General features: G+C 45.9%; 1 protein-coding gene and 1 pseudogene across 1 annotated transcript in view; one reads left to right on the forward strand and one right to left on the reverse strand.

Annotated features, from left to right (window-relative positions):
* Window positions 1-18,585, forward strand: part of Mboat1 (membrane bound O-acyltransferase domain containing 1) — a 105,167-nt gene that overhangs the window by 22,807 nt on the left and 63,775 nt on the right. The window lies entirely within an intron of this gene.
* Window positions 1,495-1,942, reverse strand: LOC119817025 (annotated as a pseudogene).

Below are 18,585 nucleotides of genomic sequence, written 5' to 3' on the forward strand. Positions count from 1 at the left end.
TGACTAGGGGACTTGTTCTGCACCATTATCCCTTGCAGGTGATACAGCAGGTAGGCCACAGTGTTTGTGCAGTGCAAGCCAAATTGTGTCTCTCTGGAGGTAGGTCGTGGGGTTTTAGGAAGGACATTAGCACGCTGAGACGTGGCTGAAGGAAAATGGACAGGAAACTATTTGACCTTGAACCTGCATCTTTGAAGAACATTGTCAGAGCAAGGGAGGATCCCGAGAGACACAGCATAGCAGAGACTATTTAGCAAGGAAGAGGGTGTTACAGGTCCATGGGAAGAGGAACGTTAGAATTTTCTGAGAAGAAATTTGTTGGGGTTGGTGGAGAAGGGAGTTTTGTGAGCATAGCTAATTGCCGAGTTCAGGAGGGGCTGAGGTGAGATACAATGACCGGATCCATCCCAGGGACGCCTGATGGCTTCAAAGAAGAGAGATGAAGATGACAGGAAGCGCAAGAGAGATTTTTAAAAATGCTTTTTAAAGGTAGAAAGGAATTGGCTATATTTGAAGACAGACGTGAAGAAACCGCAAAACCTGAGAAGCTGTAAGAGACAAAATGAAGTTAATCCAAAAAGGACGGACATGGAGTTTGATGGACTGAACTCACTGGGAGGAGGTTGGGGTTGGTGGTGAGCTAGACCTCTTCTCCGGTGCTGCTTACCGTCACAGTCACGCGGGACCTTCTCACACTGCTTTCTGCACCTCATCCTTCCGAGAGTCTTAGAAGCTGCTTGGGATGCACTGGGAGTTGTAGGACCCAGCAGCTTTTCCAGGTCACAATAGTCTGAGCTTTGTACAAAGGGTTATTTGAGCTTTTACCCCTGGAGGGGTATGTTCTAAATTTTTCCTCACTTGGAAACTTCCTGTCTGCCATAGTAATTTGGCAGCTTACTATTTCCAAGGCTGAACCAGTTTCTGAATTGTAGGTCTGTATTTTTTTTTTTTTACTGTTCTCAGCCTGCCATTTAATCCGTGCATGCCCTTGAAATCTCCCCTAGATTCGGTGTAGTTGGTTCGTGGGCTTCTCACCTTTTCATAAAGTGTGCCAGCTCCTTCCACACTTCTTTTCCTTTTCTCCTGCCTTTCATTTCTTCTCTCCTCACTTTTCTTTTTGATGCATTTCTGGTAGCCCAGGCTGACTTCAAACTTGCTATGTAGCTGTGGCTGGCCTTTATCTCCTGTCCTTCCTGCCTTCGTGTCCCATGTTCTGGGATTACAGATGGAGTATGGTGATACTGGGTCAGGGCTCCAGTTTCCAGTGGCCTTGAACTCACAGAGATCGCCCACCTCTGCCTCCTGAGTGCAGGGGTTAAAGGTGTCCACCCCCAACACGCAGCCCCATTGTCCTTTTTTTTTTTTTTTTTTTTTTTTAACAGAACTCGCCTCAAGTTTATTTGTAAAAACAGCACAAGGTCCTGACCATCTGCAGACACTGTGTAGATATCCACACAAGTCCATCTGTCTTCACACTGGCAGACTGAGACCTTTTTATGGGGCCTTCACAGGGGCCTGTGCACCTTTGGGAGCCTGAGCTGCAGCTGAGGCCTCTGCCTTGGCTTGAACCTTGGGCTTTGTTTTTTGGAGCCTACGACCCCTGGCCATGTAGCTTCTAATCCGCTTCCCAAGCTTGGGGTGAGCAATGAAAGCGAGACGGGTGAGTTTGCGGCTGGGGCCCCTTTGGCACCTTGGGCTTCACCACTTGGGGCTTCACCCGGGCCTTGATGGCCTCCGCACGTGCGCTCACGGCCTTTGCATTATTTGCCTGCATCTTCTTCAGGCCTTTCTTGTTGTGCTTCTTGGCAAAGTGCATGTTCCTCAGGAACTTGGGGTCGACCCCCTTGAGAGATTCGTATCTTTGTGACCGGGGTTTCTTGATGCCATTTCTGTGCCATTTCCGGGACTGGTTGTGTGTGGTGTGGGTCTTGGACTTGGCCATGGCTGGACTGTAACCGGCGGCTCCCGAAGCGCCTGCGACCGGAAGAGCCCCATTGTCCTTTTCATACTTCTTTCACATGTGAGTCCATTTAGTGACTTAGTGAATGAAAAAAAAAAAAAAAGAAGAAGAAGAAAAGGACATGGCCGCTCCTAGATACGATGAAGGAAAAGGGAGAGTGTAGGCAGAGACAGGGACATCCGGGAGTGTCCAGAGTGGACCCGACCAGACTGACCTGGACCATGTGAGGAGAGGGGTAGGGAAAGAGAGGGGAGAGAGGGGGAACCAGGTACAGCAGCCAAGCTGGCAAAGGTACAAAAAGGGCAGGTAATCAAAGCGTTTAGATAATATAGGGACGAGCAGCCCAGCCCCCTGGGCTGAAGAGTTCTGTGTAGAGGGCCCAGTATGCAGGCCAGGAGGACCCTGTAACAGGTACGGGCTGAGGGATGCTAGGAGAACTGGTGGCCAAGTTCACCTCACTAAGTTAAATAGGCACCTTCGCTATTAGTCCAGGGCTTGAGACTTACCACTTAGCACTCAATATTGTGACTCTCGCTTCACCGTTGAAAGCGGAGATTGCTGAAAGCGGAGATTGCTGAATTCTCTGTTTTTGTAACTTTTTTTAAAAAAATTAATTAAAAAAATATGTATCTATGTTTTGTGTCTGCTGGGATATGTGCTTGTGGGCTGTCCTGGGGGTCAGGAAGGGGCACTGGGTTCTCTAGAGCCGGAGCTGCAGGTGGTTGTGAGCCGCCTGATGCAGGTGCTGAGCACTGAACACAGCTCCTCCGTGAGAGCAGCAGGGGGTTCCAGTCACCGAGTCCATCTCCCCAGCTCTGTACATGGTTTTCAGTTTGTAAAACCAGATTTGAAAGTTTTCAGAGGGGACAAGGGAAGAAGAAAGTGAGTGCTTTGGAACCCCAGCAAGAACGCCTCACTCCGTGTGCTGTGAATAAGCCATTTGGATGCGTGTGACGTTTTATTTGGTTTCTGCTTAGGAAGATTAAGAATGACCACAGTTATAATCTCATTCCTTTTCTTTCTTTATGGTTGAGAAAACCAAGGCTCGTCATAATTTGATACCTTGCCCAAGGACACCAGCTAGCTAGTGCAGAACTGTTTTTTTTCTTTGACACAAAATCCACATTCTTTCTAATTTTTTATGCCTTTTATTCTTACCATCTCTTCAGAGTCAGTAAAATGCGACAATGTTAAGGCTAGGCCAGGGATGGGTAGTGATGGTGCACACCTTTAAACCCAGTACTGCAGAGGCAGAGGCAGGAGGATCTCTGTGAGTTTGAAGCCAGCCTGGTCTACATAGTAAGTTCCACGACAGCCAATGAGACCCTGTCTCAAATAAATAAGTAATTTTAAAACAGAAAATTAAAAAAAGAAGGCTAAACACCCAAATTAGGTTCCTGCAGATGGAGTTGTTGATTGGTGTTTAAACATTCCAAGCAGCTTAGGAATTCTCTCTGGTGTTCCTGGGAAGGTGGTATATTAATATCTGAATGGACAAGTTGTGGGAGTCAAAGGAGTTCTAGAGGGATAAATATGCAATGCTATTTTTATCCTAAAGACGTTTAAATTTGTCATAAATATTTCCAGCCAGCTTGGTGAGTAGTTTATAGCTGTGTTTACAAGTTTTAGCTTTTGCCCAAAGCTAAGCAGGTCACCATGCCAACCACTTCGTTCACTCCTCCGAAGGCCGAGTGCGGAACGATAAATGAACTAGAGCTGGTCGGTCTGACTGACCCCAGGTGCTGTGGTTTTCCTTCGGAATTTCTGGCTAGTTTATTTTTATTTCAGGAGTATCTATTTTCTTTCTCATACAGCTCTCCTCAGTCCCACAGCAAGACATAGTTTTCTTTACACTGCAACCCCAACACGTGCCATGTCTCGAAGGGCCCCCCACGGGCTCTGTCTGGAGGTGATGGGATTTAAGGCGAGCCTTCCCTGGACCCTCCTGTTTCAGAGCCTCGCAGGCAGCCAGGGCCTTAAGTCCTTCGCTTTGAGCCAGCAGCCTCCCATTCTACCTAGGATCACACTTGGCTTCTCTCTCTGTTTCTCAAGCCCTCATAGGTGGCTGTAGGAAGGGTGAGGAAACTCGGGCTCTGCGCATCGTCACGTGCTCAGACCTGGAGAGACGAGGCAGAAGGCCCAGGCGGTGGTCTTGCCACGGTGCCTCCGTGGTGATAGTGTGGCTAGCGTAGTGTAGGAAGCCGTGACCTCGTTGTGTTGCCGGTGCACAGTGCATGCAAGAAAGTTTGTGCCAGCAGTGAAGCTGAGTCCGTGTCCTTCATCACATACTGCCCTGAGGCTCTGAGCCAGCAGCAGCTGGAATTGTATCAGAACCAGTGAGGTGTTGGGCATCCCGCCAGCCTTTAAGTTTTAGCCTTCATCTTCTGAAATGAGATGTTGAAAAGAAAAAAAAAATGAAGAAAGTCCTTGGATCCTAAAGGATAAGATTAATTTGTTAAGAAAGATCCTTATTACTTGCTTTTATTGTGTGTGTATGGGCTTAAATGTTTGTAAGTGTACCACATTGAAAAAAAAATTGAAATTTATGCCCTGGCAATGCTGAAGCATGCATGGGCAGCCCGTATGTGGCGGTTCTTTGTCCATATTGGGTTTCATTGTCTAAGTTGATGAGGACAACTGACCAGGTCTCTTCCTTTGCCTGGGCCCAAATGTCTGTTTGTGTGCCACACGCCTACAGGTGCCTGTGAAGGTTAGAAGAGTCACCTGCTACCTAGGTGGGTGGTGCTGGGAACTAACTGCCTTTTAAAAAGATAGTCTTTCATAGTCTCTCTGTGTAGCCCTAGCTGCCCTGGAACTTGCTGGATAGACCAGGCTGGCCTCGAACTCAGCAGAGACCACCTACCTGCCTCTACCTCCCAGGTCTGGGATTAAAAGCAGGAGCCACCATCCTGACTCTGCTCTTAGCCACTGAGCCATCTTGCTAGCTCTCCAGAGTAAAATTAATTTTCATTGCCATGCATGCCATGATGTGTGTTTGTGAGAACCAGGGCGATGTGTGTGATTCTTCCTATAGCTGATTATCCATCCCTCCATCTCTCCATCTGGGTTTCTTCCTATAGCTAATTATCTATCCATCCCTCCATCTCTCCATTTGGGTTTCTTTGAAAGGATTGCCTCGTAGATTGTGGAGGTTTGATAAGTCCAGAAATTTACAGCTAAGCTGACAGGCTGGAGACCCAGGGAAGGGTTGCAGCTTGAGTTCAAAAGAGGACTGCTTGCTGGTGGGAGCCTCTCTTCCTTGGCGCTTCTGCTTGTTTGGTGAGGCGCACCTCCTTTGAAATAGCTGTTTTGTTTTTTCTTTTTGAGTAGATTAATTTCAGTAATGCAGACTGTTTCATTCTGTTCATTTAAATGCCATTACGTTACATTGCAGAAGGTGTCTACTGCAAGTGTGGTTTTAATTAACTGTGGAAATTTGTGTTCACTTCCCCCTGCTCATGCAAAATAGACTTCAAAGAAACATCTAAGCAATGCGAGTGATATCTGAGCAGCTTGGTTTGGACAAACTGGCTTATGAATAAACCACCACAGTGACAAAGATGAACAAAGCTCATTCACTGCCCACAGAGAACTCATATCGGGCTACCATGCACACAGATGTGCAGATGTGCACATGCACTTGCACACACACACACACACACACACACACACACACACACACACACGGTGGGGGAGGGAAGGAGAGAAAGACAGGAATGTAAATACACAAGGCAGTATAGAGGTAGGACAGGCAGACATCTAGCCTAGTGCAATGGGGAGCTATCTAAAGGCCTTGGCCCTGGGAGAGAAAAGGTGAGTTGTATGCTCTGTAGTCCATTTGGTAGAGGATGGTGTGGGAGCACGAAGACTATCAACCATGAAAGCTGGAGAGATTGATAGACACACAGAGCAAGACATCCTTCAAGGCAGAGAGGCTAACTCTTAGCCTTGGTGCTCCGAGGAGAGTCGCCTCATAACCTGTCTCTGGGATCTTTGTTGCCCAGCATGGTCATCTACCATGGTTGCACTGGATAATTGCCTACTTATCTCCGCCCACTGGTCATCACTGCCATCACCTTAGATAGAACCATCCCTCTCCCTTACCGCATCCTCTAACCCCAGGCTGTAATGGGCTCCGCTGTTAGTAGCACCTGTTCAACTGGTGTAGCAGGAGGCCTCTTGTTCGTTTTCCGGCCGCCCAGACTCCCGAAATAACCACACATAAACCATATTAATTAAATCACTGCTTGGCCTATTAGCTCTACCTTCTTATTGGCTAGCTTTTACATCTTAATTTAACCCATATCCATCATTTTATATTTTATAATTTAACCTATTTCCGTTATCACGGGCTCAAAACAGTTTCTTTATTAATCAATGGTATTCACAGCATACAGAGGGGAATCCCACATCATACTGAGACCTCTTCACATAATCAGCTCTTTTTCTTTTAGTACCAAGTGTTGCATAACCATTTCCTTTGAATTGACACACTCCTCTCTGGAGGGGGTAGAGGAGGCTCACAAGAATTGGGAATCTAATGACGCTTAGGAAGTTACAGGACTCACAGGGCCCCTCCCTAAGGTTCTATGAACAGTCAATAGCTGCTGTGGCAGAGGAGCGTCCCCAGCGGATCCACCCACAAGTTGAGCAGTGCGCACCAGAGGTGTAGCTTTAAAAGGGTGTCACAAATGCTGGTGTCAGTTGTCAGGCCTAGCAGCAAGGCATTTTTACTCTCTGAGCCATCTCTTTAAAAAATTCATCCAGGGACACACTAAGTTGTCCACGCTGGTCTGGAGTGTTTGCTTAAATGTATGTCTGTGTGCCGTGTGCGTAGAGTCCCTGCAGAGGCCACAAGAGGACATTGGGTCTCCTGGGACTGGAGTTGCAGACAGTTGTGAGCTGCCTTCTGGGTGTTGGAAGTGGAACCTGGGTCACTGAGCCATCTCTCCAGGCCTCCACATTTCAGCTTTGATACAGGTAAAGCTAGCAGGGAGGTGTCAATATGGATCCGGAGATGAAGTAGGTGCTTCTACATCCTGGCCTGAACTGAACCGTCACAGCTGCAGGTCATGCCACTGGGGGGCTTTGGGGAGCCCGACTCCTCTGTGTGTGGGCGCAATAGGAGGGTGACGGCAGCCTGTGGGCTGGAAGCAGGAGGGTCAGCAGGTCAGTCCTTGGCCCCTTGGTCTCCCCTGAGGAATGAATGTCTTCACATCAGTCTTTCCTCCCCGTCAGGCGAGGTGACTGAGCAGGACAGGCAGAATGGTAGAAAGTCACTTTCCAGTGGTCTAGAAATGGAATATCCCTGTTGAAGTAGGGACCCAGGTGGAGAGATTGACAGCTTGCTCAGTTTTGCTGGTGAGGTGGATACTTGAGTCTTCTCTGGAATTGGTATAATGAAACCCATGACCAGTGCAGAGAGAGAGAGAGAGAGAGAGAGAGAGAGAGAGAGAGAGAGAGAGAGAGAGAGAGAGAGAGAGAGCGCTGCTCTCTTGAAGGAAATTCATGTTCTATATAAAGAAGTGGAGAGAAGTGGAGGGAACTCCTGCCAAGTGAGGACATATAGGAAGCACCTTCTAGAAGACACCAAGCCTGCTGGTGGCTTGACCTTGGACTGTGCAACCTCCAGAGCTGTTTCTGTTGTTTGTAATTTACCCAACTCAAGGTGATTTGTTCTGCTAGCACAAAAGACCAAGATAGTTGTCAGGCACTTCCTATGTCATTACTTGCACAGCTCCGGGGGTCTTTATACTTCTAGTTAATCATTATCATTGTTAACAGTGATTGTTATTGTTTGATTTTTTGAGATAAGGTCTCTCTGTAGACCTGCATGTCCTGTAATGTGCTCTCTAAACCAGGCTAGCATCAAACTTGCAGACATTTGCCTGCCTCTGCTTCTGCTGGCAGTAAAGGTGTATGCCATCACGCTCAGCTTCTACTTCTTTTATAGGTAAGGAGTGTGAGCCGTTTGTTTTGAGTCATGGCCATCTGTGTATATGAGCACAGTGAATGAGGACTTAACCCTAGGCACTTCCGACTGTCTAGCCTAGGTCATCTTGTGATATCTGTGCTACACATGTGATTCCGAACTGCCCGTGAAAAATCATGTGTGTTGGCCTGTGCTCCTTAAATGCACTGCAGATGTGAAGTCGTCTTCAGCCATCTGAAGCACGAGACCAGAACTGTTTCCTCAGTGCTTGCTGTTGGTAACACTGTGTCCTAGTGACTCTTCCATTGCTGTGACAAGACACCATGGCTGAGACAGTTTATTAGAGTTTATTGGGTACTTACAGTTTCAGGGGGTGAGCCTGCACCTAGCAGGCAGGCACGGTGCTGGAGCATTAGCAGAGACTTATATCCTGACCCACAAGTAGGCAGAGAGAGGGAGGGAGAGGGAGAGGGAAGGAGGGAGGGAGGGAGGGAGGGAAGGAGGGAGAGAGAGAGAGAGAGAACACTATCTAACTGAGAGGCATTTTGACTTTCAAAATCTCAAAGTCCAACCCCTATTAACACATCTTCTTCAACAGGGCCACGCCTCCTAATCCTTCTCAAACAGTTCTACCAACTGGGCACAATTATTCAACTATATGAGTCTATGAGGGCCATTGTCCTTCAAACCACCACACACCATCTCCATTTTAAGCAGTTCTCCTTTAGTCTTTGCATCTCCTTGCAGACAAGAGCTCTGGACACTGAATGGGCTGAACCTCATGTGTGGACATTGAGGATGTCTCCTATTCGTGGCTCACAGTGTTCATCCTATACATTCATCTAGAAGGTGGTGCCCAAGCTCCCGCCATTTTGTAATGTGTACGGCATGTACTGAACCCAGAGCTGGGTTCTGTGGGATCCTGTCCTAATTCAACAGATCGTTGAGTACTGTTCTTTCTTTCACTCTAGAATTTACAAAAGATGGAAACGGGCAGTGGAGATGGCTCTGACGGGAAAGTGCTGGCCATTCAAGTTGAACACCTGAGTTCAGGTCCCCAGCATTCCTGTGTAAAGCTGGGTGCAACAGCGCGTTTCTGTAATCCCAGCACTGAGTAAGGCAGAGACAGTTTGATCCCTGGAGTTTGGTGACCAGCCAGACTGGCGGAATTGATGAACTCCAAGTTCAGTGATAGCCATGGCCTCAAAACATAAGGTAGAGAGAGCATCACTGAAGAAGACACCAAATATTGACCTTTGGCCTCTGTATGCACACAAGCATATATGCATGTCCACTTGTACACACATGTGTGCACATAGATGATGAAAAGAGACTCATGAGAGAAAAGGGCAGCAAGAGAAAACTAGTATGAAGTGGGGGCAGGGAGAAGAAGGCAGAAGGGAGCTGGTACACGAAGGAGCAAGGCGAAATGTAGAAAGAGCAGAGAGGAAGGGTCTCACACTCAGCAGGCAGCATGGGCCATGATGTGGTTGTTCTCTTGTACCTGTGACGGCTCAGTCCCTCTGTGGGGCTATGCTTACCCAGCAAATGACTTGGGACTCTCTGTCTTATGGTGCTTGGGAGGTAGGTGTCCCCATAGCAATGGCCAGACAGGCCTCTGTCTTGGTTGGATTGTTTTTCATAACCCATCCCCAGTCTCTCAGAACCACCACTCCTGGAAGTGCCCTCATATGGGTAGGTTCCCTAAGCCACTGTGAAGTAGACAGATGAGAACAGGCTCCCTTTTAACCCAACCTCAGCACCATGTGGCAGGGGTTGGTTAAGGCAATCATTCAGTGGCATTTCTATTTTAATTACGTGTCTCATTAAAGTCAGTTTGGGCTACATCCAACTGCTTTCTGGTCAGCTTGTTTTCTTTTGTTCTCAATTTCTAAGTTCTAATTAAGCCTTTGTATACCTCCAATTTAAAACAGTTTGGAAGTTTCCTTAAGAGAAGCCAGTTACTAAATGAAAGTTTTAATCAAATTCATTTACACATAGATAAATGATCTGTTTGAATTAGAAAGAAAAAAAGCCCCCAGTAATTGGTATTTAAGTGGCAGAAGGAAGAGTTGGGGTCAGATTTAGAGGTCAGAAATTCTATTTCAAAGTCCAGCAGTACCAGCGACACCAAGGGCAGTGTTGACAGGTCTTGAGCTTAGTTAACAGAACATTGCAGCTGCTGTTGCTGGAAGGGTCAGAAAATGGGATGAGGCAGCCTGGGCTGGGGCATTTACTGGAGTGAACTACTGGAGAGTCCTGGGGAGAGTGTACTTGGGGGAGGGGTACTCTCAGAAGGAAGGGGAGCGACTGGGAGGACCTGGCAAGCTGTGGGCTGCAAAAGAAAGGGAGTGGCATTGGAGAATTATGAAACCAGTGTGTGGTGAGGGCAGGGTAAGTGAGGGTAGTTGGAGAAAGGGGTCTTTGGGTAAGCTGGAGGAGATAAAGCTGTCTCGGAGATGCTGTCAAGAGCCCATGAGAGTGTATACTTTCTGGATGATGGTACAAACAGCCAAGCAGGACTCTGTTCAGGGAAGACAGTCTGTACTAGTGACGTTCCTGACGCTGTGACAAAAATGCCCCATAGAACCAGCTTAAGGAGACAATGAAAGAAGGGATTTTTTTCTTATTGGCTCATAATTTAAAAGGGTACAGTCACTGTGTGTGTGTGTGTGTGTGTGTGTGTGTGTGTGTGTCTCTCTCTCTGTGTGTGGGTCTCTGTGTGGGGTCTGTGTATGTTTGTCTGTGTGTGTATGGGGGGGGGTCTGTGTGTGGGGGTCTGTATGTGTTTGTGGGAGGGTCTATGTGTGTTTCTATGTATGTGCTTGTCTATGTACATGTGTCTGTGTGTATGTATATGTCTCTGTGTGTGCATCTGTATGTGTGTGTGCTTGCCTTCATGGTGGAGTTCATGTAATGCTGATACTCCTCACATCCTGGTGGGTCAGGAAGTAGAGAGAGGCAAGCCAGCATTCAGCATACATTTTCCATTTCCTCTTTTTATTTAGTCTGGGATCCATGGGAGAGTGTGGCCCACATTCAGGGTGGATCTTCACTCTTCAGTTAATCCCTTCTGGAAAAGCTCCCATAGACACACCCCAAAGTGTGCCGCATTTATGCCCTACATTATTATTAGTTCAACCAAGCTGGCAGTAAAAATTAACCATCACATGATTTATCGATGGAGATGTTTAACGCCCCAGACTGTATGTCACAGTAAAATTAGCATATGTAAATTGTAGCGGTCATCAAAAGGAGATAAAGGTTGGGGTTGTGGGGTGTGTTCCCCTTAGGCTAAGATTTACTTATAAAACTTGCGGGTGTGCTTCCTGCTTCCTCTTTGTTTTTCCTGTGCTCCTCGCTGGAACCCAGGCTATGTAAGTCCCCCTTTCTTTCCTTTATTAAAGCTGAATATTTTATATTAAAGCTAGTCTGGTTAATTCTATTGACCGCCCGCCAACAGTCTCATAGAGTGTGCATACAGTATACATCTGATTGTATACCGATTGTCTCATAGAGTATACAAACAGTATACATCTGATAGTATACTGATTGTCTCATAAAGTGTACATACAGTATATCTGATAATATACTGATTGTCTCACCAATGACAACTTTATGTGTAGTGAATCAGTTCATCATTTTCCATGAGAATGGCCACAAACCAACTCTCCCAGTATAAATCACTTTATCACAGCCTAAATATTAAACCAATTTATAAGAAGGTTTTAGGCCAGTAGGAACATTATAGATCTGTCATCTGAGGTCAGATTTTCCTGTTCAGAGTTTTTGGCCCCGAAGGTTAAGATGAGGGGAGGCACGCACTCAGTCTTTATCATCTTTGATAACCAGCACAGTTTACACAGGGAGCATTACTGTACCTGTGTGTGCTGCAATAAGTATCTCTGTGCATAGCATCTCCATTAAAGGCTGTCCGATGCCATTCATACTAGAGGTTGACAGCGACTATGCCTATATCTGTCACAGAGCTAGTTAGTGGCTGTTATGGGGCTAGGGAAACAGGGTCCTCACTGTAACACATCAGGTGTGCTTGGAAGGACCACCATGTTTAAGGTATTTAAATAATAAATAAGATTTATTTTATGTGTATGTGCTGGAGTATAATATATGTGCACTGTGTGTGTGCAGGTGTCTGTGGAGGCCAGAGGAAGGTTCTGATCTCCTGGAGCTGGAGTAAGAGGCAATTGAGAACTGCCTAGTATTGGTTTTGGGAAGAGACCTCGGTTCCTCCCCCGAGCAGCATGTGTCCTTAACTGCTGAGCCATCTGTCCAGAGCCCAGTAGCAGCTCTTAATTTTAACATGTCTATTTCCCATGATCCTCTGCACCGGTGTGCTTCTAAGTCAGTAGCCATTTGAAAAGGATTGTTTCGATGGGTCTGCATTTTACTTAGTAGCTCTAACAGGTCTAACATCTGCTCAGAAGGAAGTGGGGTTTTGGGGAGGGGGGAAGGTCACATCCCGAACAAAATTGTAAGGACTTCTGCGTGTCCTGTTTCCCTGTATACAAGTTTCCCCCTGCCCAACCCCACCATCCCTCCTTATAGAATTTGCATTCCTGGGAACTGGCAAGTAGCAGTGGGTAGTCTCTTCTGATTACAGTGTGGGAGGATCCAGCTCAAATGTGAAAGAGAAAGAGAAGAACCACCAGAGGAGACAGGAAGTTTCACGTTGGCTTAGAAGCGTTCTGGAGTGTGGGTACCACTTGTTGAAATGATGTCCCGCATGTAGCCCTTGAACTGGAGATATATCCAGGGATGTCCTTATACACACCATCCTCCTGCCTCAGACCCTCAAGTGCCAGGATTATAGGTGGGCACCATGGCACTTGGTGAGACTAGCCTTCACGTCAGTTCAGAACATCCAAGCATCGTTTAGACAGCTGCAGGGTGTCGCCCAGGTGATGCTCAGTTCTGCTGGCAGGACTTGGTGGAGCCGGCATAGAGGTAAACAGATGAGGGAAGTGAAGCCTTTAGGGGTGAGGCCACAGCTTGAGATTCGGGGAAAGGAGCAGAAATGAGAAAAGAAAAAGCGAAAAAGCGTTAGACAGAGCTGGCCCCTTGGGGACCGTCTCCAACAAGCCTGCCAGATTCTAGGAGATGGCAGGATATCCCGGGCTCTTGGTGTGTCTTGCTCCTTTTCTTGGTGGGGTTTAAAAATAGTCCTCTTTGTTATCATAGCCATCTCCAGGTAGATCAGAGGCCTTTTGTTTGCTGCCCAAGAAACAGGAACAGATGAAACTTCCTGAAGATCAAAGACCAGATTGTTGGTAGAAAATGACTAATATTGGCCTGGTTTTCACTGCTGAGCTTCCACCCCAGCAAGGTCCTTGTTACTGCGTCCTCCTGGGTTATGGGAGTAGCTAGTCATTCTTGATGGGTCAGTTAGACTGTTAAGGGACTTGGAGTTTCTTCTCTGTGTGGAGTAGCTTTGTAAGAGGTCAAGTTATGCTTATAATCATAACTGTAATTATGAAATGGAATAAAAAGGAAATGAATAGTTTCTGTCATCCTCTCCCCGGAGTCGTGTAAGGGGCCTGTTTAAAGGAGCTGGTGGGATGGCCCAGCAGGTAAAGGTGCTTGATGGCAAACTTGACAACCCTCTGACCTCTCCACATGCACCATGGCAGTGCATGTACACACACACAGACACAAACACACACGTAATAAAAATAAAAAAGACTCAGGTTAAAACAACTCGTTTTGAAATAAAATAACATCTGCATCAACAGAGTCCTTGAGGACACTGAGAGGAATATCACTTATTTTATGTATCTTAATGTGCTAAGACCTTATTTCTTCTGAACATGGAAGGGCGTGTGTCCAGTGTGTCCATTCTATAGATACAGGTCAGAAGGAAGGGGTGGGTACAAGATGACGATCCAGGTTGGGCCCAGATTCTGCGCTCATTGCCACAATGCATTGTTTATTCTGAATCAGGGACAAAAGCAGGTATGTGAGCCTTCATGGCCAGGCTTTCAGTAGCTCCTGCAGACGACCATGAAGTTGCCCCAGGGCTACATGACACATTGCAATTACCGTTTCCAGCAGATGGTATGGTGCCTCGGTTTCCCTTCAAGACAAAGCTGCAGATTTGTTTTGAGAACCCAAGCTCCAGTACTGTACCTGGGAAGCAATGTCTGTGCTAACGGTGATTTGATTTCTTGAATATGGTTTGCATTATTTTTCATATTTGTTTATTTGTGTGAGTGTATGCACCTGTGTGTGTGTGTGTGTGTGTGTGTGTGTGTGTGTGCGCGTGCGCTAGAACACGTGTGCATGTGTACACCACGGTGTGCAGGTTGAATTCCGAGGACGATTTCCTTTTTTCCTCTATGTGGGCTCTCAGGACTGAACTCTAGTCATCAGGTTTGGCATCAGGCACCTGTACCTACTCAACTGCCTCTGTTTATTTGACTGGGTCACAGCATGGCAGGGGATGGGAAAAGCAGCTGTTTGTTTGCAGAGGGGACAAGTGCATGGCTGGTGTCACTTGACAGCCTACTTTTGTAAGGGCTGTCTTAATATGTTAATCCTTTCTGAAGACGGTATTCCCAGTGACCTAACCACCTTCTGGTAGGTCCTGCTTCCCAGAGGTTGCTGCATTGACCATGGCTCCAGCACATGAGCCTTTGGGAGACACATCGTCTTCAAGACAGTTTTTTACTCTGAAAATAAAGCCTGCACCATCACTACCTAGAGGATGGGCACGGGTCCCTGGCATCCATTTAAGTTTTAGGTTTGCAGAGACGTTTTCTTCAGACCCTAACAAATCCAGACAGTAGCACCAATTGCGGTTAGATTTGTGCAGTGTGCTGCCATTTTTAAGTTCTCTTCGAATCCTTTTATTTAAAACACATAAACTCTGCAGAAGACCCAACAGTTATTAGCCCTGTTCTTCATTTGAAGCTGCAGGCTGGAAGAAGTGGCTGGCTTGGGTCATGCAGCAGGTAAACGTGGCCCGCTGACTCGTGTTGGGAGGTGCCTTCACTCTCCTCTGCACTGCTTCCCTGTGGCGTTATTGAATCCTTGGGAGCTGAGAAGAGGCTGGCCAAGTGATAGTGTTGAGCTAGTTTTTCCCTTGCTTTTCAACTCTAAAGATAACGAAAGCCAGAAAGTGTTCCCATTCAGTGAAGCAGAATGCCTGCCTTTACCGGCTAAGTACACGACTTATTGAAGGCCAAGTCAAGAAGGAGACCTTTCTGGAGCCACTAGTTTTGGGAGCCGTTGATACCTGTTAAAATTGTCTTAATACTATTACTTTTCCTCCTGTATTTTCTTTAGCTGTCTTCTTTGCGAATGCATGCAGTTCCAAAGAGTAACATGCCATAGATTTCTGTGAATGAGACTGTCAAGTGACTTTTACTAAGAGGACACAAACTAACATCTGTTCACCTCAGATAGGGCTAAGTTGATGGAGCAAAGAAATGATTGCACCCATGTACAGCGCGGGGAACCAGTGGGTTTGTTGGGATTGCTTACAAGAGCACAGGCGACTCACAGGTAGCTGCATCACTGAAAAGGTCACCTGTGTGGGTGACAGCTCACAAAAGCTGTGTGCCTGGAGCTCCCTTCCTCATTCCCTGTATCCCAGGCAGTTCTGATAGAAAGTCTCCTTTCTCCAGCAATGGTTCATGGCATTTGTAGCCATGGAATGGAGTCTTGGGATACTGCAACTTTTTTGGGTTTCCCAAATCTCACTAGCTTTCTGATTTCTGAGTCTGATGAGCCCCCATCCTCCCTCTAGCAGGAAGCGCTTCAGTTGGGAGAAAATGGCTCCTCAGTGGAGCGTCTCCTGTCTTGCCTGGAGTGTGTTCCAGCTTTATCTAGAGTTTTTATTGTTTTCCTTGTTCTGTCAATGTTCGGGTCTCATCTGAGCTTTACAGCTGTCTTGAGAAGATGGATTGTCCCCACATCCTTTCTGCACCTCTACTTTTTATTTATTCTCCTTCCCAAACATTTATATCTCTCCATCCTCCAGGCTTTAAACTCTGTATTCTTAAATATCTGCCTGCATGGCCCAACTCTACAGACAGCTCTCAGATTTTAAAAAGCTGTCTGATTTCTGGTCTCCCTCTTCTTCAGTCAAACAAATTCAAACTTTCTTTTGTGTGCACGGTTTATAAGCAGTCAAGTTCATTTTGACTCAGTTTCAGGTATTTTTCCCCCATTGTGAGTAATTCATCATTTCTGATGAAAGATTCTATTAGATTGTGGCATCTTTTAAAACCCCTTTTAACCTATGATTGATTATCTTATGGGAGTCTGAGATTTAAATCCTGGATTTACTATCAGACGTCCCCCCCATTTATGGATGCAGAAGTCTAGAAATGCCATTTGGTGTAGTGAATGAGGACTCATGCTTCTCCAGGAAAGTTAGACAACCTCATGTATTTAACCATCTCTGTGTTTTATTTAGTGTAGCCTATTATGTTGAAACATACATAATTTACTGCATATAGTTAATTTACTATGAAATACACCATTGCTATTAAATATACTATTAATTAATAAGTATACTCATGATACATATTATATATGCATGCAATTATTTTATATTTTCTCGTTTACTGGCTTCTCACTGAAATTCTTGTTGGAATTTTCTTACAGCAAAATCTAGGCATATAAGGGCCTTGGTAGCTACAGATTTGGAAAAGCAAAATGTTTTACTTTATTTGTTTGTATTTTATGTGTATGAATTTTTGCCTGTGTGTATGTCTGTCCAGTGTGTGTGTTTGTGTGTGTGTGTGTGTGTGTGTGTGTGTGTGTAGTACCTGCAGAGACCAGATGAGGGCATCAGATACTCTGGAACTAGAGTTACAGACAGCTGGGAGCTCCCTCCAATGTAGGTGCTAGGAACGGAACCTGAGTCTTCTGTAAGAGCAACAAGTGCTCTTAACAGTCAAGCCTCTTCCCATCCACCCTGGTTAGTTTATAAACAAGACTTCAGGTGGCAAGGCTGCAGGCCCTCCATTGGTTTGGTAAATATAGTGTGAAATTTGGTAAGTATAGTGTGAGAAATTTTAACCTTCCTGAGAATTGGTTTTGGTAGCACTTTTAACTCCAGTACCTGTAGTAACTTCTCTTCTACTTTCCTTCCTTGAAGTTGTAAAAGTGTTTCCTACTGTCAGTGAAGCTCCTTGGTTGGATTAGGAGGATTATTATAATGCTTCCCATTCAAGTGGAGAGTGAGGATTTGATCTGGACACAATGTCTTTGATAATGAACAGGTGTCACCTGACTCCAAGAGGCCACACTTTTCATGAAATCACTAATGGTTCTAGAACATGCATGGTCACATATAACACTTGTGACAAAGGTTTTTTTTTTTTTTTTTGAGTATTTCGACCAGGCCCCATCAGTTTGACATTGTCCTTCCAGATTATAATGCCCTGAGTCCCCAGGTCTTGACTCTGTCCCCCTTCTTTGAAAACTCCCCCTGACATGCTTCCCACCTCTTTGGCCTCTGAATGTAACATTCATTCATACTTTTCTTCATTTGTGCATGAACAGTATAGAGACCCTAATAGAGATGGTAGGTACTGTGGATGCTGTTAGGTGGCTATTTCTTTGGAATTGAAGCATCCAGGCTTGGAGGGAGGGAAGAGAGAATTCAAAAATAGGAAACTTACAAAACATATAAGACCCCAAAAGTTCATGAAAGTTAAAAATTCCCAGTGCTCTTCCCAAAGGTCACGAAAGTCATAAACAATTGCTAGACAGAGTAGTCTTTCTGGTGGAGCTGCCTGCAAGTTGGGAAGGGAGCTAATCGTGAATTGTTCCCTGACTCAGGGTAAGCTTTTGGGAATGCAGGAGCTTGAGAGTCAGGCACGCTCCAATGAGCAACCCCTGGTCCATACATCTGCAAATCATCCCAGAAAACTCATTAAGTTTCCAATCTAGATATGAGGAGAACTGTTCCTCTGGTTGGTATTGGTGTTCCATGAAGAATGAGTAGACATTCACCAGTGTCTGCTCAGAATAGAAACCTGTGACAGCTACCCTGAAGAAACATGGCCTCCACCTTCTGGAAGGGTTTTGCTTAAATAAAGAGATCAGTACAGAAGAGCGTGGGAAGAATGTTACTGTGGACACGGAGTGTACTACACCAGCAACGGCAGCATGCTTGTTATCTTGGGACTGGGTGAGAGAGAGCTTCTAGCAGGAGGTGACTCTGAGTTGAGATCAGGACTAAGGAGGAGAAATGGACAAAGCCAGGGGCAGCAGTCAGTTGGGTGGCTGCTGGAGTTATTGTAGATTACCATTATGATATGAGGGTGGCTTGATGGGAGGGAGGGAGGATAGGGAGGGAAGTGGATGGATTTAAAGTGGGCAGAGAGGCCTAATATATGGTGTGCGGAGACTGAGTCTGTTTAGGTGGGGAGAAGAGAGAGTGCAGTGGTTGTCTGGTTAGTTACCTAGGAGGACTGAATAAGCAAGAGGGAAGTGGTGACCTGCTGTAGATAGAATGAAATTGATGACTGTGGTTTTCCCAAGCGGGGATTTCAGTAGGACAGTAAGGTATGTGTGTGTGTATATATATATATATATATATATATATATATATATATATATATATGCCCGGGAGTTTAGGAGAGACCTCTGGGTTGAGAAGATAATTTGAAAGTAACAACTGGGTTTTGGTGATATAGAAGTGATTGCTCACCTTGCCTTT

Source organism: Arvicola amphibius, chromosome 6 (assembly GCF_903992535.2).
Source record: "Arvicola amphibius chromosome 6, mArvAmp1.2, whole genome shotgun sequence".
NCBI classification, from domain to species: Eukaryota; Metazoa; Chordata; class Mammalia; order Rodentia; family Cricetidae; genus Arvicola; species Arvicola amphibius.